Here is a 25,694-nt window from a genome sequence, read left to right as displayed (position 1 = left end):
AACAACTTTGTCTATTCTTTGAATACAAATAATTTGATATGTAGTTTGTTATGAAAAAGTCAAGAAAATTCGCTTTTCTCTCAGCCTGTACCCTCCTCAGTGTCTTAAGTTTCTGAAAGGATTCCGAAGTGTATTGTACATGATATCTGATCCTAGTTCTTAAATTCCAACAACTTATTTCTAGTTTCTCAATTTATATAAAAGATAAAATTCCCAAATTTTTTAAAAATATAGGGCAAATCCTTTACAAGAGTTTTTTTTTATTTATTTTTATTTTTTTTTTTGCAACATTATAGATTTAATAAATATCGTGAAAAAAAGTAGCCAAAAACGACATAGCGCCTAAACGCGTGGACCGATTTTCATTTATGAGGTGTCATTCGATTTGGAATTTTATGTAGATGTGCCTTTTGGGGGTCTCGCTGCTGTACATATAATAATAGAGGAGTTAGCCCTATGTAAGAACCCCTCTTAAATATTTACTTCTAATAACTTTGTAAATCATATAATGATTTTGTTAAAATTTGTTGTGGTTATGGTTCCCCTACGAAACATTAAAGTGTCATTCTGCTCTTACACCATCTAGCAGGAAATATTGAAATCGTTTAAAATTAAGGAAGCATGGACCTGCAAACGTTTCCACAACTTACATTTTACAATTTTAAAACATTACCTATGCGCAAAACATGCATATCTCTTAAATACCTACTAGAAAAATTTTATATCAGCATTTGTACAAAGAAAAAGACTTTCACATAGAAGGATTTGTACAAACTACTTCCGTAATAATCAGGGACCGGAAATTATTTATTTCCGGCATATCGAAAATCTTCTCGATTGTAAAACTTCCACATAGGAAGGGTGAGACAAAGTAAAAAAACCTGAAAACGTTGCATTACCAAAACTAATTTACTTAACGTCTTTTAAGTGTTTAAAGAATACAAAACTTCATCAGCATCTCAAAAGCACTTAACTTGTTACAATAATGCACAACACTATTTACAATAAAACCCAATATCACGCACTAATTATAGCTTAAACACATTTTATATAGAACAACTGTACTTCAACAATCACTAATATTCACTTATTTAAAAGTCACGTAAACAAAGAGACACAAAGTAACGAAAAATTTAAGTTATAAATCAAGTTAAAAATTGCCGCCGGCAACTGGCCAGGGAGATCAGCTGGTAAGTGGAGGTTAACTAAGCAGTGACAAACTTTTTTTTTTTCAATTATTTTCATTCATAATCTACAAAAATAAAACGTAATTTGTGAATGTGTAATTAGCGAATTAAAATGAAATCATTTTATTCATAAAAAAAAAAAGTTGGTCACACTGCCTTAGATAACCTTAATTTTACCAGCTGATCTGCCTGGCCAGTTACCGGTGCCCATCTTTAATCGTTAGTGTCTCTTTATTTCCGTGTTTTTTAAAGTAAAAATTAGTACGTGTTAAAGTGAAGTGATACTTTATAAATTGTGTTTAAGTTATACTTAGTGCATGATACACAGTTTTAGTGCGAATAGTGTTGTGAATTATTTTAACTAGTGTCAAGTGTCAAGTGCTATTGGACTGGTAGATCAATTGATGTGCTGATGAACTTTTTTATTATTTAAACAAGGTAAGACTTTATTATTAATTATTTAATTTAAGTATCAATTGTATTTTTATTATTCTTGCATGAAAATAGCTGGTTATCATTTACTTATTACTTACAAATCAATATTAATGCTACGTCTCGACAACGTTCAGTGGTGGTTAATTCTTTAATTTTGAATACTACAAAAAGTATTAAAATTTATTTCCTAACCTTTATAATGTCTTCTTTAATCTTTGCTTGCCCAATATTTGTTTCCCCAAATAATTTTCTTTGCTTTTTTGATGTATTCTTTAATTTTCACACTTTAATTAACAAATAGTTGAAAATGACCTTTCATACTTCCCCAAACTGTTTCTAAGCCTTTCTGATGTACTATTTAAAAGTCTCTTTTTAATTGGCAGAAAGATGAAACTTATCGAGAATAAGCTTAAGATTAGCATTATTTCCACTCCAATTTGTTTTGGAATTAATTTATGAACCTTGATGTATTCTTTCATATTTTCTTTTTAATTGTCTGAAAGTCTTAAATTATCATTCATGGTTTTTCCCGAATAGTTTTTTGGAATTGATATTTTTACCTTTCTATTGTTGGATAGGATGGTAGGAACTGTTGTGTATAATAGTGTCAGTAGACGTGGGCTTTCTGAATATTCCAAATTCAAAGTTGTTGTCTCTTACAGTAAGTGTGATATCCAGGAAGTTAAGAGTTTTGTCGTTCTCTTAATCATGTGTGAAATTCATGTTAGGGCGATGTTTGTTTAGTTAAGAAAATAATCTAAATATGTCTACAATCAGTTTGAGTATGAGTAAAATATAATTTGGTGGAAAGAAGAAGTGGCAGGGCAATTATTTCAAGCATAAATCAGCCTAATTATTCTAGATATCCTAATATTTATTTATTATTAGATATATTTAAAGTTCTTCAAATCACGGATTAAAAAAAAATTATCCAAAAGGTACAAAAATATCCTCAACAAAAACTTACAGTTTACATAGTTAAGCGTAAGGGTTGATTAAACGATAAAAGATACCCAAATCAGCAAGCACCAAACACTTCATTCTTACTTCAGCTTGTAATTTCAGCCCTTTAGAAACTTATTAAAAAGCTTATGTTTTATCCGTTAAATAACGATATTATTATTTAAATAATTTTACTAGTATCCAAGAATACGAGAACGCAAATTACATATAATACAATTAATAACCAATAAATATCTGCTTTTGACAAAAAACCATTTCTAAAGTATAATTAAATGCAGTCTCTTTAATTGAGTGTTTGTAAAGAAGTAAATAGTTAGTAAAGCATTTTAGCAATATACTAAAAATATTCAAATCTTCATCTATTGTATATTATACTCGTATATAATATTGCTGGGAGAACATCTAAATTAAGAATGTAATTGAAGGAAAGTACATTAAAATTTAATTAAAAAATTATACTAATTATTAATTACATATTATTTTGACCGCATAACTACCAGATAAAAGTATAGTAACAACCAATTTAATCGAAGAATGAACTTAAACCGAACAATGTATGTTTTCTACAATCAGTCCAAGTTAATTTGGTGCTACACTTTACTGAACAAATATTTTATATTTGAAAATGGACAGCATAAGAGTCTGTAACATCTAGTAAATTCTAAACAATGTTAATGAAAAGTTAATGCAGTAAATTTACTTAAATGATATCACTGAAATGATGGGTAGTTGCTGATTTGTGTATCTTTTGTCGTTTAATCAACCATTATACTCATCTTTTTAAACTGATTGCTTCCATAAATGATTAGCAAATGGATCCATATTTAAGGTACGTTTGACACGACGGCAGATTTTCATTTTCCCAGTAGAAAAGACAAATTGTGTCACAAATAAATATTTAATTCACCAGCTAGTTTAGTTGCGAATGCTGTTTGATTATTATGTGACCTTTGTATGAACTTGTGAAAATTATGAAGCCCAAAACTGGTATTTAATAATTTTTTTTTTATTAAATATGCGGCGATGATGATAAGCAGTTTCAATTTATTGAATTAGAAGAGCTTGTACGGTTTACCTTGCATAGTTAGGGATTAATTTCAGACAGGGAAATTTCTCTGCCTGGATATCAGATTATGACAGGTTAATTTAGTGTAAACATGGTACTACAGGTAGGTTGCATTCAATTACCTGCTCTTCATTTCGTTCCTATGCTTGTGGAAATATGTTTACTAACGCCTAATACTAAACCTATTAAGTTATCTGAGCAATATTTATAATTTTGCGACTTATTTAGAAATCATTTCTGATAACAGTTGCAACCCATAAAGTGGAAAGCACTGACTTTAGGCTTACTTTACGAACGAAACAAAAATGATCTCCATTTAATTTAGTAATTACGCTTTGTTAAATGTTTATTTTGTCCATTTTTCCATTTATGGGAAATATATTACTTTTATGGAGGCGTCACAATAGCTGAGCGGTTAGGGGCGAGGCCCGTGAAGCTAATATGTATTGTGGTACTTGGATCGATTCCCGGTCTAGGCCTTGGATTTTATTTAATGATTTATAAAATAAGTATATTTGCTGTAGGCCTCTGTCCGCGAAGGAGCTGGGCGTAAAGCCCGCCTGAAAAAATAGGCGTTACTATAATACTTTTATGGTATAGATTGCAAAAAAGAACTCTGGCTAAGAGTCATTATAAGACTCGTTATTTACAATGAATAGCTCGACGTAAGTTTTGAAGAGCCAAAACATTGCCTTAAAGCTATCATCAAGATAAAAGATCTCTAAAAAAAAATCTTCTCGACTATAAACTGATGCCGGTACACTTTTTTACTTAACGAATAAAAAAGTATATCAATAAGTAAGTAAAGTAATCTCCTATTTTTTCAGGCGGGGCTTAACGTCCAACTACCATTTACTAGATATCAATAATATTTTGGCATAGTTTTATTCCTATTTTTCTTTTAAAATAATATCGCGCAATGTTGTGCAAAATATTGCATTATCTCTAGGAAAAACCCAGAGATAAAGTACGGTTAGCAAAATACAGTAGGAACGAAGATAGTAAATGGACAAAAGGTCATCATAATTTTTTACGCAAACGAATTCTAAAAGAGAAACATTTTATTTCATTCATCATTATTAAGTCAGTAAACCTCAATGAGACTATTCGACTATAACGAGTTGCGTACCTAAAAATTGCGTCCTGAAGTATCACACCTTAACGTTGAGATCGCTATGAATTAGACTATTAGATTATAGCTATGAATTAGCCGTCTAATTTGCCTAGGAGAAAAGAGTAAAATTCAAAGGCGCTTAGTAAAAGACCCAAATTTTAAATGTACATTAAATTAAAAAACAAAATAAAGTATCAATTGTTAAGTTGAGTCACGAGTGCATGCTAGCTTTAGATTAGGAGTACAGATTATTGGATTTACTTATAGTCTTCAATCTACATGTGACAAACAACTTAAAAGAAAATAAGTAAGAAAATCTATTTATATTTATTTTACAATGTAATTAACTTTTCTTTATACACATTTGTTTACTTCTTTCTATTGTTGGATTCGTGTTGGGTGTTAGGTTTTTCAATGTTCGGATCCCGAACTTAATGATTTTTGTTAAAAGAAAAAAACCTCTGTAAAATGATACCATCTTTCTCAGGAGCGCATTATTGCTAAGCAACCGATAAAGTATCATGGTTAAAGGAGGTAAAAAAGCTAAAAATTTTATTCTAAAATTAAAAATATAAGGGTAAAAAAGTATCTCAAATTTAATGAACGTTATAAAGATTTCTAATTTAACTTTCCAACAGTCCTAAAAAAATACTGATTTAATAATAATAATATCTAACTAATAATCCTGAATAAATGAGTTTTTATCTTTTAAATTAAATTAGATTATCACTTTTTAATGCTTTATATAATGTATATTTATTTTTTTATTATATAATAATATTTTATGCAAAACCATAAAATTGATTCAAGTTAAGACTCCGAAATTGTTGCTGAAAAAGAAATTAATTTATCAAATTCTGTTTGAGATATATATATATTTTTAGAACCATTGTTACTTTTAATTAAAGCGCGTCAACAGCTGGGTTTATTGTCGATCGTAGTCTTTTTCAGAGCAAGGCCGGCTTCCGTTTCAATTCTCCATTATAAAAAATATATTTCCTCTTGTGACTTATGAACGCTTCCAGGTCGAAAGAATTTTTTTATTTCATGATTATTTTTATTATTCGACGCGTCAGCTTATAAAAATCCTAATTTTCTTTTTTGATCAGTCGGCTCTTCAGGAGATAGGAATTTTATAATTTACCTGTTTCTATTCTTTTCTTTTATTACGCTGAAAAGTCATGGCATTTTCAGCCAATTCATTTTCTAACATTTGAATCTTGCTACCCGCAACAATTCGGATCGTCTTCGAATTATGTCCAGATTTGTAATACGAATCCATTAAAGCAGGTAATGGACTTCAAGAATTCGCTGCCCACTTCACTGAACTGATAATGAATTTTCAGCTAATCCTTTGTAGCGCATAGAGTTAATCGTGTGTCTAGGTTAAGCTAATAGTTGCTAAGCAGGCACCTCTTTCTGCTAGATAGATCGCTAGGAACTCTTCTACCTGGATGACCAGCGATAACCATGGTCATGTTCTCGTTTCTGCTTTTTGTAACAAGCGCCTTTGCACTCTACTCTTTTCTCCTAGGCAAATTTGACGGCTAATTCATAGCGATAATCTAGTAATCTAATTCATAGCTATCTCAACGTTAAGGTGTGATACTTCAGTACGCAGTTTTGGTATACCGAAACTCGTTATAGTCGAGCAGTCACACTGATGTTCATTGACTTAATAATGATGTATTAAATAAGATGTTTCTCTTTTAGAATTCGTTTTATGTTTCTATAAAAATTATAAGAAAAATTCATTAGATTTTTCGCGAAAATTTCGTGTTGGAAACTGCAAATTTAAATGTTACTGTCTTTCGTTCGGTTATTCTTTATCAAGGCTGCCCTTCATTTTATTTTTGAATAATAACAGACATATCTTAAATATCTTGTACTTCACTTATTCTCCTCTGTAAGAATCTTATACTTTTTGATTCTATTTCGGCAACATTAAAGCTTTTTCGACGGAATGTATTATTAAACTTGACTTTTAGAAATGTTAATAAATTATTCAACTTTGGTATTCAAAACACTCGCTGTTTGAGCAAAAAAATAAAAACAAAAAGAAATACTTAGACAATTATGTGTTCTTTCTGTGAAATATTTGGTTATGGAGAGCCTAGGATGTCTAGGAAATAGAACTATGATACTGGAAATTCTTTAAAAACAAGAAAAAACTAAAGGCCAACGTTTTAAATTAGTCGATTTATGCCCACAATTATCCTGTCCATTATAAAAATAAAACCAAGAACCTGGCCCTGTCCAGACTGCGTTCTCATGGAATTAGTTAGGTGCAACCGTTGGAAATCAATTTCAAACGTGCAGTAAAAGTGTACTTCTTCAACTTCTCTCTCTGTCTGTGCACTAGTGACTGTTTTGTGGCTCAGTGGTAGTGTAGACCGAGCGAGTTAGTATCCAATATTTCATTTTGCTGGTTACCAGCAGCCTTGCTTATAATGCTGGATAGGAATCCGCGGGCATCAGTTTACCAATTGATGGCAACGGTTACTTCCTTACCTAGATAGTTTTACCAGACGGTTACTATTACCTTTATTTTATTAATTTAACTACTTTAATAAAAACATAACATTTCATGATCTGTTTCTAAAGTAGCAGACTAGATTTGATTTCAAACTTAATGTTAAGAAGCTTTCAAAGCAGTTCATTGAACCGCACTCCTCTGTTCTAATAGGAGAAGATATTTTGAACTACATTTGAGTAATAGTCAAAGTAACGCTGCACAATCGTTGTGTTTATCAGAATGAAAAAACAACTTTGCAGCTTTAATTTCGTCAGTTTTTATGGGATAGCACGAACTTAAATTCTTTTAGAGAAAAGTGATAAATATTAATTGAGTGGTGTGTAAAGTATAGAATTAGTGCATTCTGATTAGGCAGTGCCTATTGTATTAGTTTAACGAGATTGAACAATACAAAATAAATTACAAGTTTAGCTTGTGCATTGAAGCTTAGTGATTACAGGCTTTTGTTTTACAAAAGTACGTTCAATTCGACTCTTGGTTTGGGTTTGTTGAGAATAAATTTGTTACTTCATATTAGTATAAATACATATATTCAATGATTAAATATTTCAAAAAATTGAATAATCAGTTAGTAATTATCATCCAATTATGCATAAACACAAACAGATAAGAATAAATGTGTTTAGATGAAAGAAATATTCTCTAAGCACCAAACAAACAATCCTTCACTTATTTAAGTAAAAGTTGGTGTTGCATTAGAGTTCTTCTGAACCTATGAGGGACAATTTTATTGTAGTTGAATATAGTTCAATTGTAGTTGAATATAGTTCAATTGTAGTTGAATATAGTTCAATTGTAGTTGAATATAGTTCAATTGTAGTTGAATATAGTTCAATTGTAGTTGAATATAGTTCAATTGTAGTTGAATATAGTTCAATTGTAGTTGAATATAGTTCAATTGTAGTTGAATATAGTTCAGTTGTAGTTGAATATAGTTCAATTGTAGTTGAATATAGTTCAATTGTAGTTGAATATAGTTCAATTGTAGTTGAATATACATAGTTTAACCATGACAGACTCATGTGAACAACAATATTTCGCATTTTCTTAGCTCTGCTCTTGATTCTGTTTTGAAAGGTCCAATGGAATTAGTTGCTTCTAGTAGTAGATGATGGGAAGAAGTTCTTGACTATGAGAGGTTGTTGCTTATTGTGATCTTTTTCTTTAGTAGGATGGTGGAATCTATTTGATTGTTCAAATGTTTAAAATTAAATGAGTTAAATGAATTCATCCATCAAGATTCTTTTTAGAATATCGGAAGCTTGTAAACCTATCTGGGAGCCAATTATTCTTAAATATCCTTTCCTGACCTCTTTTCAGTCGATCAACAGGAGAATTTAGTATGGAAATCAATTAACCAGTCTATTCTCCAAAATAAATCTCATTAGAGAACACTAAATATTCTTTATTTTGTTTATAAAAATAAAACGTCTAATAAAACCTAGTAGATTATTTCTTCATAGACTCATATTGTTATCTTGTGAAATGACTAGTCATATGTAACAACTATCAGCCGACGACTGCCTTTTCAAATATATTATTTATAGAATAGTCGAATAATATCGAAGCAAACATTTCCTGATATTCAGTGACATACTATTAGTATGGCGCCACACAATCAGAAAAACCAGGGATGACTGGATGCAAATCAAATATAGTTTTTTTTAGATAAATAAGTATATTATCAAGATTCCCCCCCCCCCCATTTGAACCCGCAGATAACCAGCTTTTCTGTATTTCCCAAAAAATGTTTAAAAAAATGAATGATAAATCTAGCAAGAATGCAGGAAGTTAAAAAAAACTGAAAACTTTTTTAACCGTTTAGAGAATACATTGTACAAAAAATGTTTTAATAAAACTTTTTGTTTGCTTGCCATCTTGTTTGACCGCCTTACCGTTGTGATTATTAATTACTAACAAAATATTAAGTTGGTACTTTTGCGTTTTTTTTTCCAAATTTTATGTAAGGCAATTTCTAAAAACTAGTATTTCGTGTAAGGGCGATCCCATAAAACGTGAATGAATTAATCTGTCACGCAATGTCACCCAAATGCGAGAATTTCTTCATATTCATGAGCTCTAAATACAGATTTTTTTAAAATAAAAAACAAATAAAATAAGGCGAAACATTATTGAGCTAACAAAAAGGTGGGTAAAATTTCCACTTTTCCTTTCCTGAGAGTTTCTCTAAGTGTAATTTATTCTTATCGGCGTTTTTAATATTGTACTATATAAAATTATTTTTTTATCAACTTTAGGAATTAAGTTTGTTGTACGAGGATGTATTTGTACCTTGATGTATGGAATTCTATGTGAGCTAGTGCTGCACGAGACCGAGACGAGGCGAGACTTTATGCAGATCTCGCCTCGGTCTCGTATGACAAGTGCTCGTCTCGGTCTCGGTCTCGGTCTCGGTCTCGATCTCGTCGAGATATCTCGGTTTTTTGGAATTTTTGTTTAAGTATTAAAAATGAAAAAAAAAAATGAACCCAATATCTGAGCCAATCAAAATGAATGAAAAAATGGTTTGTTATTAATAATATTTTCAAAAATTGTTATTATTAAAACTGTTTCCGGTAGGAGAGTTGTATAAGGGTTGATCGTCAAAACCTGTACGAAAAAGCGTAACGTTGAAAAACACCCAACTTTGACAATTTTTTTCTCTCTTTTGGCAAAGTCGGGTGAGATGGCCAATCGGGAGAGATGGCCAACAGCCGAAATTTAACCGAAATGTCGTCCGACGGCGCTGCGTGACCTCTCCAGTGATGAACCTTCATGTCTGACTACAGTGACTTCATTTTGGTCTGCGTCAAAGCGTTATTAATTAACTCAGAGAATAAAAACATTATCGTCACAACAAAAAATTTTATGATAGTTGCATATTGCGTGCTGCTGCAGCGAATGTATTTCGAAATGTTAGTGTCGTTTTTTACATATTAGGAAAGTTTTTTACATATATACATTAATGAATCCTAACTTCTAAAACTGTCAAAAAGTACGCGTTGAGTTATGTTTATCATATTGGCCATTGTGAGCATTTTTTGTCGCCCTCAACACTGAAAATCTGGAATAGACCTTCAAAGCTATTTCAACGACTAGGAAACAATTTGGTTTCTTCCTTATTTTATTAGCAAGTATTAGAACTGTAAGGATAAATGTCACTGTAAAAGAAACTACAAGCTATTGCCTTTAAAACTCCTTTAACTATAAGAAGTGAACGTTAGCTAAGACGTAAAAACTCCCTTCTGACGGTAGAAAGGTCTCTAGCGTTTTAGTGCAGTACTGTCTTCTCTCTCTCCCTTTCAAACTTGCAGACCACAATCCGTCTTTAGAACCGATATCGTTCGAATCATTCACCCTCTTCATTGCCTACGGCGCAGACAGGCCCAAGGCTTCTACCATCTTCTCAAGCCTTCTATAAGAAGGTATTGGTTGTTTCCCCCCCAATACCATCACAGAACTTACAGTGAGAATGAAGTAAGAAGCATTAAGAGTTCTGACTTGTATCCCTCTTGCTGGATAAGGGAGGAAATAGAGTTTTTCAGCCTTCAGCTTTGTTCAGTACATTTGAGAAACACTTGGTGGTTTAATTTGATGGAATTGAACATAAAGCTTTATTAAGGAAGATAAATGTGGTTTCCGTTCAAAGAAGACTCGCAGTATTGCTTTTTTTGTTCTTACGATGGAAATATTATAGGGCCAAACTTTCTAAATTAGTTTTCAAAGTACATGTGGTTATGTTCTCTCAATGGTCGAAAAACAAAAAGTTCTGCAAAATCGACTTTGTACATCTTAATGAAAAAAACTCGTTCATTTAATAAAAATTGCGTGACAGCTTTGACTAGTGCGTTCAATGTTTATCTAGGATTGTCTAATAGTGAAACCACACAAATTGATATATCTCATCTACTTAAAGAAAAAACATCACAATTAAATTTTATAATTTAGAAAACGAGTCAGTATTAAACATTTGCGCTTGAAATCCTTTGAATTTAATAATTTTTCACAACAGTTTCGGTTAATTTAAGTTTCTTTACTGTGTTTGTTAAAATAACAGAATTAAAACCTATTTTTGAATGTATTTATATAAAAATAAATAATCTAAATTCTAATTTAATTAATAAATCTGTTCAAAATATCATTCGTGGTTATTTAATTTTATTAACGAAGTCAATATCATCACAGTATCAAACATCATCACATTAAATTTATAACGCAAAGAATGTACTTCCGATCGTGTGGACAGTGTTTCTCTACAAGACCTTAGGAAAAACTCTTTTGAAATCGCTGATTTTATCCATATTTGCAGCATCAACGACCGGGTTCGAAGTTTAATGTATCGTCAAAGGTTGATTAAACAGTTTGGGGGTAGTGAATTCGTTTTCAATTATTTTTTTGTCTCACAATACACTTGTTGTCTAAAGTGAGACGGAAGATCAGCTATATTATCCAATACTAAGTACTAATTACATTTTCAACTCTTGATTTTGCAAATGGAACTTTTTTTTGAAAGTAAATCTGCTGTAATTTCTATATGCAAATTGCTGTTTTGTAAAAAAATTAAACTCTTTTTATAGAAGTTTTCTCAAAACAAGTTATTCTATATCAAGTTTATTCTAATACACTTACCGATCGAATAAGGACCAATCTTTAATATTCTACTTGCCACTAGTAACCTACGTAAATAACCTGTTAATGTACTTGTGATGCATCTAGTAATGTTAACTGAAAAGGACACCTTGCAAGCCTTCAACCCAGAACAGATCTATTGAAGGAAGGGAGTTATTTTGTGCTTCATTGAGAAAGATTATTAAAATGAACTCCATTTTCGCAATTTTTTTTGCTAAACACAAGTTATTTTCATTCACTAGATTCACAATTTTGTTCATAAAAAAAAAAGTAACTGTTTAAACAACCAAAATTAATAGCCGGTAAGTGAAAAATTAAAATAATGAATTTCTGGCAGCCTCCAAGCTTGAATTCCAGATAATCATGAATTAGTAGGAGCACGTCTGGATTGTGTGTTGCTGGGTTAAAGAAGTGTTTCTCTAAAATATCGCAACTATAATCATACTCAATTGGGGCTCGTTTTATTAATTATCTGCCAGATGAACGGTACTTTCCAGGGGGGAATAATTACAGTTTTTAGGGCATTTTTTTTTCTAAAATTAATGATTTGATACCCTATAATGAATTGCATCTTAACTTCTGGACCGTGATTGTGTAAAAAAATTAATAAATTATTTCCCTGAAAATTTTGCTAGTGGTTTTAAAGTAGAGCAACTCAAAATGATTCGTTTTTTTTATTAATAAGTGTATTTATTATTTTACAAATGTATTCATTGTTGCCTAACTAAAAATAAGCTCCTGCTAAGAAACACACTGTTATAAATAATGTATTTGAGTAAGGCAAAACGTGGGGCTACTTCAGTAACATGACTCCCATTACTATCCTACTGGTGTCTCAAAGTGACACTGTCCAAAGGAGTTTCGTCGGCAGTGTGTCTGTAAGAGTGTGGTGGTTGTCCTCTTCGTCAGTGAACATCGTGCCGCCGGTTCATGTTGGTGGGCTACTCTACTTGTTTTTTCATATCACGTAAGTCTTTTGTATGACGGCTGGAAGTCACGAATATCACGCCTATGTTGTCCGCCGAATTTCTTAACAGAAGCTAAAATTACGATCTCATTTTATTTTGTTTTTATTATTAATAATATAGAATATAATTATTTTTAATGTTTAAAAAATGATGGAGAGCATCGTGCTCATTTTATATTCAGTATCACTTTACTTGTTCCCAAGTGAAAAATGTCTTCATAGTTAAACACGACTTGGAAATTTTAGTTTAATTTTTGTAAGAGAGACACTTTATAATGTTACCAAATAAATCTATTATGCTAGCTGAGAACAGAGCAACTACAGCATCATTATCGATTATAACTCACTCCGATCCTCTAGGAAGCAGTTCCGCCAGCGGAGTGCCTCGGCTAGACTTTCAACCCTTCTCTTTTCGGGTTGTCTACCTGCCCGAATTTAGAACTGTTGATAGAGAAGAATGTTCCTTTTTAAAGCATTGGAAGCAGGGATGTGTTGGCATCAGGGAGCAGTGATTTCCCAATGTCGGCCTCCTCTTATTCTGGTACTTCCTTGAAGGAAGGAAATTTAATTGGAATGAGCATACATTCAGTCTCTGATAATTTAGCGGCCAACTTTTGGTCATCTGAAGAATCCAAAGTATTTTGGAAGGTAATGGAGAGGAAAAGTCTCTTGATCACGTAGTAAGTGATCTTACTCTACAGCCAGCCACAGTCACTCTTTCCTTCAAGATAAGAGTTAATGTTTTAATCACGTGAAGATGGTACACGAAGAGTAATCTAAGAGTCTAGATTTCATTAGATATTTTTTGATCGAAGGGTAGTACACTTTGAATAACGAAAGAGTAAAAAGATGTTTTGAAAATGAATGTTTTGTGAATAATTAAAAACTTAGTGCTTTGCCAGACAGAATGTAGAATTCGATGTGACGCGGGTTGAAAAAGATTATTGAATCCTCTTTCTAGGACAAACGGTAGAGACGGTCAGTTAGGGATTACCACTATCTAGAGCCAACCACCATTCTTTTTCAACGCCCTCCCTATTATTATTCTGAAGATAATTCCTAAGATTAAGGAAAGAGCGCCCTTTAAAAGAAATGGGTATCTAGGAAGAACGGTGGAAGCTGGCTGCAAGGAATGACCCTCTTGCAGGACCTGGACGTTTCAGCGGTTTTTTATTTTTATTTTTTTGAGTCTGAAACTCAAAACTCATTTTAAAAACAATCTCTTGGTCTCTGGAACTTCAAACTTACTTTAATTCCATAAAATTAAAGATAGAACCGCTCTTTTGTGCGAATACGGCGGTGTTTTTGGTGTGAAGAACCATCCATCATCCAATCAGAAACATCCACTGAAGAAAATAGAAAGTAATGCCTATTTTCTGAGACAGGCTTTAACATCCAATTACCAGATTGCGGGACGGAAGCAACTTGCAACCATACTTTACTATAAATTCCTTTTATTAAGGCTTGGACCGGATATCGTACCCAATACCACGGAATATAAAATAGCTTTGCAGTGCCGCCTCTAATCGCTGGCTACCGTGACTCCTCAGAACCATCCATTATTAGCTGCAACATGCCAAATAGTCCAGCTAGAGAGAAATAAGTACACGTTGGAACTTTTACTTATTCATACTTGCCTAGAAATACACAACTTCATATTAAGTATCACGCTATTTCTGTGCGGCGAACAGAACATAATTAAAGCTTACCAAATCTAAAAACCCACTACTCTTGGTCTCTTTAATTTTCACAGTATTTTTGATAAAAGTTTTTTTTGTTTTTTTTTTAAATTCTATCAAAGCTTAAACCATTCTAAAAAGTTCTCCCATCGAACAATTAGGCGTAATTATAGTATTTGATAACTGATTCATCATTTTTAATCGTGGATAACGGTTAGTAACAACCATATCGTATATAAATGGTCAATAATTCCCCAGATTATTTTTTATAATTTCTGGGAACGAAAAAAATATCTACGAACATAAAACATATTCAATAAAGTGACACAACCGCTCAACTTTAATTTTATTTAATTTAATTTTTTAATTTTGAGGTTGCATTAGTTTATTAGCTGAATCTCTTGGTGACATCTAATACAGACATCAAATTTAAACATATCGCGAGTTTTCATTTCTTGAATTAAGATGCCAACAAATAGACAGACACATATTGTATAGACCAATTTATCTGTGTATGAGTGTGTATGTAGACTACTTTTTCTGGACTCAAGAAACCTCAAAATGGAGTTGTTTTGGCGAAACTCATAATTAAGGAACGGATTTTTATGTATTTAAAAATGCCAAATATTTAATTAAAATATGCATTTATTTTCGTCAATTATGTGGAAAATATGTGATTTTCTTAAAATATTTTCTGGAATATTTAAGTAAAATGGACATTTTTTTTATGAAAATGGATTTTTTTTGGGGGGGGGCCAAGTTATAATTATTTATACAAGAAAAGAACATTTTTACAATTATAAATAAGTTTGTGGAAAGGGATATCTGCTCTAACCAAAGCCCGACACAGATCTGTACTCAGAGTAGACTTATTTGATGATGGAGATGTAAGGAAGGCTTGATAGGACGTCCTCTCTTTCTTTCTGTTTTTATTCTCTATGTGCGATCCGGTGGCAATATGTTGGGTGACTTGGAAACGTTGAGAGCAAGAAACGCGCTTGTCACAAGCTGTGCAGTACAAAATGTCTCCATCACTTCGAAAAAGTTCTGCTGGAAACTCGCGAAGATATTTAGCAACCAGTTGTTTGTTTGAGGCCGATGTTCGTGGCATTTCACCCAAAAAAAGAATACACTAAGTGACCGAACGAAATGAATTGGACACTTCAACGAACGAGCTGAAAGAACAGACAACGTCAGACAACTTCAAAGAACTAACAAGTGCCCGTCACTGTTTAGCAGCATTCTGTGTAAATTACAATAACCATTGTACGCACTGTGATTCACAGCCTTGCAGTCTGTGGTTCACATTTCCTGTCAACCACCTCCCAATTATGAAAATATGCCCAAAATGAAAAATATGAAAAAATATGTACATATTTTGATTAAATATGTAGAAATATTTATTTATTTTAATCAAATATGTATAAATATGCGATAACATCCAAATATGTGGAAATATGTGAAATAAAAGTAGACTCACTCAAACGGCTTAAAAAGTGTCAGTATGAATACTTCTAGTTGAAAAACGTCTGTAAATTGCCTAGAAAAAAATATGTAAATACATACGAATCCGTTCCCTACTCATAATCCACAATCAGCACGATTGCAATAACTTCTCTAACTTGGAGCATGAGCAAATAAAATGTTTTTTAAAAATTGTTCTCTGTTTAAATGTGTGGCCAGCGTAATTCAAAAATTGAAAATCGTAGTAAATACTAATTTAGTATTTTAATGCGGCGTAGATACGCAAATAATTTTTTGAACAAAAAAATGGACCTTCCGGAAGTTACCACATTAGTGTTAGGTTTGTTCAGTTTTTGTAATTTTCTTTTAAATGGCCCTAACCACTTTCTCTTTAAATTATTTAAAACCACTTTATTTAAAACATTTAACCAGAAAAGAGACTGCAATTAAAGCTGTGGCTTCACCTGGTAAGAACCAAATTTCGGTTAATTCTTGCCATGCTGCTCTCAATTTGTTGGGAGCTTTGAATACTGTTTCGGTAGCTTAGTCCCCTGGTCATTTCGGGATTCCGGGTAACAAACTTGCTGATAAAACAGCAAAGGAAGGAGCTGCGTTGATAACAATGACTCCTCAGCTCATTATCGCTGTATAAAGTTGAAGAACGGAGGTGGAGCAGTGACTTTTGAAGGAACACCGGAAACGGTGGAGGTCTCGAGCTAATTGCCGTCAGGCTAAGGAAATACTTGTCCTGTCTAAAACGGCTGTGGTTAGTTTCAGCAAGATCCAGTTAGTTCTGGTGTTGAGAGGACAGGCGAATTTAGCGTACCATCTTTTTTAAGTGTGGCCTTACCCAGTCGCCAATTTGCGCCGGCTGTGGTGAGTCCAATGAGACTGCGCGGCACTTTGTAGAGGAGTGCCCCGTCTATTCTGAAAGGTTAAATGTTTCTCTACCGGAGATTGTGTCATCTGGTAATCTTTACCAGAACTTTCTAGGTTTATCCAGTGCACTGGGCGATTGAGTCGCCATGCTCCCTAGTGTCTCGTCCGCTACTTGATTAGTTTATTGTATGTTATTTGTTGGTTTTGAAGCCCCAGTGTCTCGTATGAGGTGTGAGATGGGCGGGGATTAATAGGCGTTTTGGATTTCCTGCTTTCCTTCTCCATCTTGGAGATACCGCCCTTTGTTACAAAACAAAAACCAGAAAAATAAAGCAGATTAAGAAGGCAGGTTGTGTTAACACTTCTCCCTAATATATCAGTGTGATGTCCAGCCGGGCAGCTGTCTAATACTAGAGAAAATCAGGCTACCAATTTTGTCACTTTTCTGAATAGACTTGTTTTTAACACTTATACAAATTTCATGTATCAAGAAAATGTTATACATTATTAATTGCAGCAAAAAGGAAGTCAAGATGGTGTACGCTTCAGATTTTATATGTTATATGTGTATTATATATTGACATAGACTTTCGTTATATCCACCAAAAAACTAAAATGAAGGATATATTCAGAGAATTTCCTCTGAGAGGGGAAAGAAAAAACAAAGTTGATGCTTTTAGTGTTCCTTAGCCTTAAGGTAGCGCAGAAGGGAACAAAGAACGAAGTAAAATTTAGAAGGAACAAAAGAAATATACGGGGCCTTTGTCACTTGCCTTCCTTGTTATGCATGACTCATATCCTCATGAAGTACCTTCAGATGTTATTCAATATTTGAAACCATTGCAGACAATCAGCATAAGGAATAAAACCATAAATAATAGTAAATAAATTGTCGTATCATTAACATTGGCACAATTTTATACTTTCTTATTTACTTCGTAAATAAAGATGGCGACCTTTTCTAACTGCTATTCTCTAAGTTCCAACTGACAATTTTGCTTTAGCGAATGTTTGAGTCATTAAATTCTTATCACTTTAAAAGGCATCTAACCTCTCTGTTAGAGGGGTAACTTACAGCGTATAATAGTAATATACAATATCGTAGTAACTGCGACCAAAAGCATAAACAAAGAAAAATACAAATATTAATAATTAATAAATAGAAAACTGAAATTTTATCAAGAAAATGTTAATAATTTTATATAGGGGAAGGGATTAGCTATGCGGTTAGCGTATTGGATTCCCACGCGGAGATCCCGGGTTCGAATCCAGCTGCTGGCCCTTGGATTTTCTCTTCCTAGGAGCTTCTTACAGCTCACTGTCCGGTGATGGACACTGTATCTAGAGAACACAGTTTGGAGTCCGGTAATACGCTGAAAAAAGCTCCAGCCGTCAATAAACTCACTCGGAAAACGACTTATTTCCCGATATTAAGAAAAATACTAGCTTTACTGCCTTGGTAATATTTTCAGAAGAAAGGGGATGAAAAAAATACATAAAAATGACCTATCGCGTGTTCTTGTATCTCTTTGATAACAAGTTAAAAAAGTTGAAATATTATTAATAAATATCAGATTTTGAAATGGCCTAGCACCTTTAATTTTGAAGATATCGAATTGAGGTTTCTGGTTTCTTTCATAACTTTTTATACTCTTTAAAACTGTGTATATGAAAAGGGGGTCAACTGCGACCCTCACTTTTGGACGCCAGTCAGCCGCGTATGCGGGCAGGAATCTAAAATCAAGTCACATATTCTGAAACTAGTGAGGGCATCAAATTTTACCTCTACCATTTTTTGCTCAGATCAACCGCTTAAGCATGAAATGCATTTGAGCCGTCTTATAAACGCGAATCTTGTTTTGAAAAGTATTTTAGCAGGTATGTTTTAGGTTTTTGTCGAATTTAAAATATTTGGGGTACATTGTATGATCCTTTAAAATATTATTAGTGGGTAAGTCTGTATATTCATTGCGTGATACGTTAGAGAGATGCTTAAAATTACAAAACCCCTAAAATTCTCAAAAAAAAGTCAATTTCCCGGGAGTAAGTTTTAGATTTCTTTTTTACATGCGCACTTAATATGCAAATACTAAAGAAAATTGAGTTGTTTTCTAGAAGACGCGGAAAGCTGTGACAGCCATTCATTATAGGCTCACTTCCAGTTTCTAGGTATTGGCCGGAAGGTACGCATAAGGAAGTAACAAGGGTATGAAACTGAATACGGCATTTAATTGGTGGGTCTTAGCTGAGTGCACCAATGGTCCTCTAATTAGATTTTTGTTTTAACTATTATATAAGAGTCGAAGATCACAAAACTACTGTTAAAACTGTGGCACACTATCATAAATGCAAAATATATATTATGAGTAGTGGGGGAAGGACGTTATGATGAAGAAGTGAGGTTGGTGTTGCACACGTGTCGTACACCTTCAACACTAGGCCACCAGGCGCACGCAGCTCTATTTGGCCACGTGTCCAACCAATTAGTAAGACGTTTTTGCTTGTTCCAGTTTATTATTATTTTGCCCTTTTTTTCCTTGGTAACCAGCTAATTCTATAAGTCAAATACGTACAGTTTAATTAGTGAAAATGCTTGTCTAATTTTAGTTATATTCCCCAGCAATGTGCTGCACTGCTGTCCACTATATCTTTTGAAAGCTATTTACAGTAAAGTTGTTAATGATGTTTGGAAACAGTTGTGATGTGGTCATTTATAGCCGGCAAGCATTTTAACAGCATTAAACTTTCTTTTATTTATTTACACGCTCTCTAGTATCATTCCAAAGTCAGTTCGAAACGGAAATATTTAGTGCATGAAGCAAAGTGTCAGTTCTATCTTTAAAAATATACTTATAAATAAATTCCCTTGACAGATGAGAGAAGGCAGATGTAGTGAAGGACCTTCTTCTTCTTTTTTTTTTACAGGATTCGACCAAATATGACGTCTTGATAAAAGAATTGAAGCTCTGTAACATTCTGTGACAGGTATCAGAGAGTTATTTGAAGGAAAGCATTCTTGTCTGATTTTCACAGTAGAATTTTTTTATAAGAGGTACTTGGTTTGAAACCTTCGCAGATTTTTCCTTTTGTTTTAACGAAATAGATTTGAAATCTTCGAGTGATGGCGGTACAAAGCTTCAGAGGTGCACTGGTTTATGTTAGGACTGTTCGTTCTTTTTCCCTCTTATAAACCAGAAAAGCAGGGAGAATTATGAAAAACTGAGTAAAATAAATAAATGTTTATATTATATAAATATTCGTAAAAAACATAATGGCAGCATAAAGAAGAATTAGTTGCGTTAAGGATTTAATTAATTTTTTATATATACAATAGGCAAAAAAAGTATTTGCACACCCTGTTATTTTAAGTTTTCATATAAAAAAAAATTCGCTTTTTTACCCAAATTACGTTTATTTAACTTCTTAAATCAAGCACTATAAGATGATAAATATAAATATGCAAAAGAGTCAAATAAATTAAGTAAAAAGAACATAATGTTATTTTATACTGCAAAAAAAGTATTTGCACACCTAGTTAAACATTGCAAAAACTAATTTGGTTGACCCATAACCAATCATAACTTTGTCCTTAATATTTAGTGTGCATCCCTTTAGCTTCAATTACGGCTTGTAACGCCTTGGCATTGATTCAACTAAATTTCTTGTCACCACATCTGATAAATTGTTCCAGGAATCAACTAACACCTGTCTTAAGTGCTCCTTACTTGTAATAGAGGTCTGGCGGACTTTCCTGTCCAGAATATGCCACAGATTTTCAATTGGGTTGAGGTCTGGTGATTGAGGTGGGGTCAGTAATCTTCTTGGGGCATTATAAAGGAGTCATTCTTTTGTAATGTTGGCCGTATGTTCTGGATGGTTATCCTGCTGGAAATGAAAATCGTTCTCCAAACCTAATTTTACAGCACTTGCCTTCGAGTTGCCTCGCAACACCTCCACCTAAGACCGAGCTGTCATTATGCCCTCAATAACTTCTAAATTACCCACCCCAGAGTAAGCCATACAGCCCCAAACCAAGATATATCCTCCTCCATGCTTAACAGTTTTTAATATATTTTTTGTATTCAAACCAGTTTTATTTCTTCTCCAGATTGTTATTATATTTTGTGGTTTAAAAACCTCAATCTTGCTTCCATCAGAAAAAAATAATTTTTTCCCGAAATTCAACAGGTTTTTTAACAAATTCTTTGGCGAACTCAAGACGTTTTTTCCTATTAACCTCACTAATAAATGGCTTTTTTAAGGGTCGCCTGCCTCGTATGCCTTTATTGTGAAGGACGTTTCTTATTGTTTGAGGTGTAACCGTCTTACCTGAACAAGACGCCAGGTCATGCGCAAGTTTTTGAGCGCTGTGAGTTGGTTTCCTCAGCGCGTCTTTGACGACCTTCCTCCTCTCCCGTTCATTTAAGGCTCTTGGTCGACCTGTTCGCTGCTTATTTTCTGTTGTTCCTCTTTCAATGATATACCTCACTGTTGAAAACGATAAATTTACTTTATTTCCGATTTCTCTATCACTGTTTCCAGCACGATGTAATATAAGCACTTCCTGTCTCACACTCACAAGAATTTTTCTAGATTTTGGAGCCATCTCATTGCACTAGTTGAAAACACAATAAAAACTAATGAATCTAGTAAAGAGAGTATAGACAGTACCAAAGGTGACGTTAATCCTCTTTTGTTAGGGCATTTGTTTTATTTACATGTCAAGAGATCCCAAATTACAGCTGTGCAAATACTTTTTTTGCAGTATAAAATAACATTATGTGGTTTATACTTAATTTATTTGACTCTTTTGCATATTTATATTTATCATCTTATAGTGTTTGATTTAAGAAGTTAAATAAACGTAATTTGGGTAAAAAAGTGAATTTTTTTTATATGAAACCTTAAAATAACAGGGTGTGCAAATACTTTTTTTGCCTATTGTATATATTCAACAAAATTAAAAAAATATGTGTCATCTGTTTGGTCTGCCCATCTGTTACTATGGTTATATTTAAGACAGCATTAATGGCCGAACACTGTGTAGCACATTTAAATATGATACAGGGTGAAATGGATAGAGATATTTTGTGTCCATTGTGAACACACCCGTACATAAACATTGTGTATATATATAACTATATACATCATATATATATATATATATATATACACACATAACCATAACCAGATAGATAACTATTTTCATATTTTTGTTTTTATAATCTTCCCAGATTTACGTGTTTGAAAGTTGAAAGATGCTGGTTACCGCAAATAGTTTAGAGCTCTCTAAAATAATAAGTTATGAGATATGTATAGTACAACTATATTTACAATTTATGAAATAACTAATGTTCTAGTTTGTTAAAGAAATGTATATTCTATTAATAGTACAAAACTAATATTAACTCGTTTCCTGATTTGTAGTCAGGTGCTCTTTTTTGTAGCGCATTTTAATATTTAATAATTCAGATTTTTTTGTTTTTCTTTAATTGTCCTTTTAAATGTTTGTATATTATCAGTTTTGCATTGATATTTCGGTGGAGAATCTCTTATTGGTCTTCAGAACTTTCCGTTCTAATGATATGATTAGTTACGTAAATATTAAATAATTGGACGAATTGCTTTATTATAGTTTGGGGCAGGTGTTCCTGATGTGAACGAACTCAAAATATACGTATTTCTCTAAACATATTCTGTAGTATGACAATTCTGGAAATAACATCATTATTCTCTATCACTCTCTTTATTGTCATTATTTATTTGATTCTATTCAATTCCAGATGAGTGGGCTAATAAATTCATCTGATAAAAAGTATTGGTAGTACATTCTTTGATGTCTGAATGTTTTAAATAAGCGCCCTATGAAGATGCAATTATTGCATTTATTTTATTGAATGTCTTGTAACTACTATTTTGTTGTGAATCCAAAGGCAAATGCTTCGTGTGTGAAGTAACAATTGCAATGTATTGATTTTCCACAGTGCATTCCAAAATGTGTTACTTTCAGTGATCATGTATTGTGGATTAATCGAATCACTACTTAAGAATTTTCTTCAGCAGACCTTATCAGGTTAAGCAGATGTGGGGAGACTCTTCCTTGTTGGAAGACCTGGTAAACTGTTTTGATGATCGACAGACAGCAGGGGCGCTCAGGGAAATGGATACTCAATTTTAAATTCTGCCAGTAATTGCATCAATGATCTTAAATTGTTCAAAACTTTGTAGCAAATGTAAATCAGTTAACGTAAACTCTTAGATAAGGACCTCCCCACAAGAAGTAAAATGTGCACTACGCCATGAGTAAGCCCTTAGTGCTCCTCGTAGAAAACAGTTCCAATCAGCCCTGTTTCATTCTAAAACTTCTTATTTGGCTCCCCAAGTCTATATAACAAGCTCCAAATTTTAGAAATCGTTTGCGAGTGGAATTCTCTCAGAAAATGGGCGGAGATTCGTTCTTTTAGCGCATCTAGTCCCATTCTATGTAGTTTGCTCAAGAAACAGTACCCTTTAACTAGAGCAGTAATCTTTCTCAGCTCTGCTTTCGTTCTGTCAAGTTGGTAGACCTTGGGGTGACCATACCACACCGCTCTATTAATGTGACTTGTAAACTATGGTCTGATTTAGTTCTACATTTTTATGGAAAACGGGAAAGATCTATATAATAATGCTTCATCAATAGAATAGACGAAATAAAGATGTTTCAGAAAAAGGAAAAACATACGTGCTATGACGGATAAAATTAGCCAAAATAAGTTAATCCACAAATTTTTATTTAATATGATATAGATCACGAACTAATATCTAAATTTAGTTAAAAAAATAAATTATTTGTAATGAAACAAATATCTGATAACGAGAATATCTGTTGTTAAATTTTATTTTTCAAAAGATATCTGCGCCTTTTTGTTGCTGTCAACATCCTGATGACTATCTCTCTCCTTAATATAAAGATGCGTCACACATTTAATAGAACTATATTCTGAGGAAGGTTAAAAAGGACAGTTTAAGCAATTCCCACAATTTACTCCTGGATGTAATTTTCGCATTAAACTCTTTCAATTCTAATATTGTGGCGTATGTGAGGCCACGTACATTTATTATTATACACTCATGGAACTAAACAAGACGACATTTATCAAAATATAGATTAGGAGAGGCCAAATGGGTACAGATCGGCGAGGCATGAGGTTGGCGGGGAAGAGATGATGATTCATTACATGAAGCCTCGCTAGCCAACACAATGGCAGTTCACACTGTCATCTGCTGCTAGAAACGTGTTGTGAATCAGATACATGAACACATGACCATATCTATAAACGAAGAATCAGTAACGGTTAGACGTTACGTTTTATGCACAAGTATGTGACTTATCACAGTTTCCCAAGTAATGGACCAAGTTATTTTTATTTCTTCATGAAATAAAATGTTACTTACTTTTTAAAATAGCCACAACTGTATGAGTAAACAATTGTAATAATTGTTAATTGTCATTACAGCCAGTCTCACTTATTTGTTACCTGAATTTATAATTCTAAACATATTAAAATCTGACGTGAGAAGAAATTGGTCTTTAAAAGTGTAATTAAAGTAAAGTAAAGCCTATTTTTGCAGTCAGGCTTTACATCCAACTACCAATTAGGTGTCGTGGACGAAAGCGACTAGCAAACATACTTAAAAGTTTTCATATTAACCATTAAGTAAAATCCAAGGTCTACAACGGAAATCGAACCCAGTACTACAATACACTTTAGCTTTGCAGGTCTTGACTCTAACCACACGGCTACCGAGGTGCCTTAAAAGTGTAATTATTGCTGTAAAAATGCATGTGAGATGCACACCAAATTTTATCGTATTTGATTTACCAGATATATTTTATTTGATGCACTACATTTTTTTGGTGTAGGAAAGGTTTTTTATTAACAATAAAATAAAGCTATTATTCAATTTCTTACTACAAATAATAATACGTATCAATGAAAAATCTATTATTGATATCAGTATCGGGCGATCCCGCTCTGTAACGACAGGCGTATATCAAAAATTCACGTTTTAATGTTTTGCGGATACCTAAACTCCCTGTAATGTTGTATTTTCGGTCGACAATAACGCAAGCGAGAGTGAGGCTAAAATTTAATACCAATTTAGAACTTTGTTAGTTCTGATAGACGCATACTGCTCTAAAACAAATTATTATTACTTTTTTCTGATAGGAGAAATCTCAATATATACTCTTCTGATAATAACCTAACTTGAAAGTGTGATGCGATTGCAATACTTATACTGAGGTATTGTTCGCAATTTCTGGTGATGCTGCAAAAATTTTAAAGAAGCGGTTGGCGTGATCGTAGTGAGTGAAATAATAATTTTATCGTCAATTCTCATAAGTTTAATAAATAAATTCGTTGTTTTACATCGTTATAATCATTATTTACAATAATTGAATGTCATGAATAGGCTGTTTATAGCAGATCTATTTGAGAGCTAATAGATCATAGCACTCGGCTTTTCAAATTCTGACAGCAGGCTATCCACTAAATGTCACTCAGCAGCGGAAATGAGGGAACTCCATAAGAATGCAGAACGATGGCATGTAGTGTACGATAGGAGAGCACAAATTTCACTGACTCGTTCAGCCAGTACATGTCCCCATAACATGTCGAAGTCGTTGAAGTACTTCATCTGGCTTAGTAATGTCCACCAATCATTGGAGCAATTTGATAGCGTAGACGAGACAACTCACCGACGAGACTGTCCGATAAGTGGATGATATGT

The 25,694-nt window shown here is 33.0% G+C and overlaps 1 protein-coding gene across 7 annotated transcripts in view; it reads left to right on the top strand.

The window, feature by feature from the left end:
• LOC141449739 (discoidin domain-containing receptor 2-like) overlaps positions 1-25,694 on the top strand; it is a 556,155-nt gene that overhangs the window by 4,295 nt on the left and 526,166 nt on the right. Inside the window, exon 1 of one of the 7 annotated variants that reach the window (XM_074119462.1) lies at positions 1,395-1,625. The exons of the other annotated variants lie outside the window; for them this stretch is intronic. The gene's annotated coding sequence lies outside the window, so the exon portion shown is untranslated. Of the gene's footprint in view, positions 1-1,394; positions 1,626-25,694 lie in introns of those variants that run through there. 7 annotated transcript variants of the gene reach the window in all.

The sequence above is a fragment of the Rhodnius prolixus genome, unplaced genomic scaffold (assembly GCF_049639745.1).
Source record: "Rhodnius prolixus isolate KJV_2025 unplaced genomic scaffold, Rpr scaffold_2, whole genome shotgun sequence".
Lineage (NCBI taxonomy): Eukaryota > Metazoa > Arthropoda > Insecta > Hemiptera > Reduviidae > Rhodnius > Rhodnius prolixus.
This window is presented reverse-complemented; position numbering and strand designations above follow the sequence as displayed.